Source organism: Xenopus laevis, chromosome 8L, assembly GCF_017654675.1.
Source record: "Xenopus laevis strain J_2021 chromosome 8L, Xenopus_laevis_v10.1, whole genome shotgun sequence".
Lineage (NCBI taxonomy): Eukaryota > Metazoa > Chordata > Amphibia > Anura > Pipidae > Xenopus > Xenopus laevis.
In genome coordinates this window covers 25,014,233-25,015,839 of record NC_054385.1, presented here as the reverse complement: position 1 = coordinate 25,015,839, position 1,607 = coordinate 25,014,233, and positions in this window count along the sequence as shown.

Below are 1,607 nucleotides of genomic sequence, written 5' to 3'. Positions count from 1 at the left end.
ATATATATATATATATATATATACACACTGTATTTATATATATATTTATATATATATATATATATATATATATATATATATACACACTGTATATATATATATATATATATATATATATATATATATATATATATATATATATATATATATATATATATATATATATATATGCTAGGCAATATTTCTAGTGTAAAGAAAGAAAAACACTGTAAAGTGGATTTTTTTTACATTATCAACAGATTTATTCATAGACAAATCAATTAATTGAAAAAGTTCAAAATAAGCAGCAAACAGCAGTGAAGATTTCTGCTGGTACTTTCAGCAACTAATTGGATATTATCTGCCTACCTTCCCAGCTGCTTCATACTGACCAGGAAGGAGCCTGCCATGCCATTCATTACTCTCTATCTCTCCACCTCCTCCCCCAGCTTCTCGTTTCACTGAAACAGGGCGGAAACTCCCCAACCAGTCAGCTGGCCAATGAGAGGGGCGTGATCTTCCCCTTTCCCTGACTGATGGCCAATCATAGGAGGTGGGAGGAACACAAGGCTGCTCGGTATGTGTTTGAGTGCGTGTGAAGGGAGAAGCAAAGGAGAGGCAATAATTGCCGTGCGTGCTGTAGTCTGTTGCATTAAACAACAGAAGCGGCCCATTTCAGCAGTTATTGGAGCGGCCCTTCGGGCATTTGCCCGAACAGGGGCATTGCCAGTCCGGGCCTGCTGGGTACTACCTCTGACCAGACTAATATTAAATCCAGAAAGAAAGGGGTAAAACGAGTGATATCTGTTTTTAGAAGAGAAATTAGTTCTGCTATCCTGACTTGGCATAGGTCATTGCCCCCGGCATGTACTACCAAAACCAACGGGCCGTCATAAGCTCGACTAAAGCAAATACCTCAGGGAGTACTTGCAGTCATTGCATTCCACTGATGCCACTCTATATTACATGTGTGCCAGAAAAAACAAGGTTTTTTCCTCCCTGGACGAATCTCTGCATGCTGTGCTGCCCAGCAGATGTAAGAATGCCCCACCAAAAGTACAATGGGAGAAAGTCATTTTGGCCTGGAAAGTAATTTTTAGTTAGTCAAAAGTTGTGGCCGAATGGTAACTGGAGTAACATTTCGATTTCCGTCTACCTATATTCTTTAGCTGTTCCTTACTCATGCCTTGTACACTCGCCTCTGTGGTGGCCCCAATTCAGAAGGAATGAGTCCCAAATTCCCTGCAGTTAACCAGGCACTTTTTAAAATTGGCTTCAAATTGGTATCTCGTTAGCGGGGAACCATCCTCATGTGACAAAAACGCTCCCCCTTTTCCTGGCAAGAAAGACAAATAACCCTAGTAGGGACTGTATTTTTTGCAATGTCACCATTTTGCATCACTGTTATGGTCTACCTTAAATTGTCCATCTTATCTTGAGGCAAATGAAACACCATGTGGTTCATGACAATCTCAATCCTCAGGAAAGAGAGTACTGACATTGGCCTCTCCGTCTTATGCTGCGCCACTAGCACCAAAATTTCCTCATGAAGAATTGAAAAGAGTTCAGCAATGACAAACACACATTGGAGGACTTGGGTCCCACAAAAATAAAATCGTCAAGGTTAT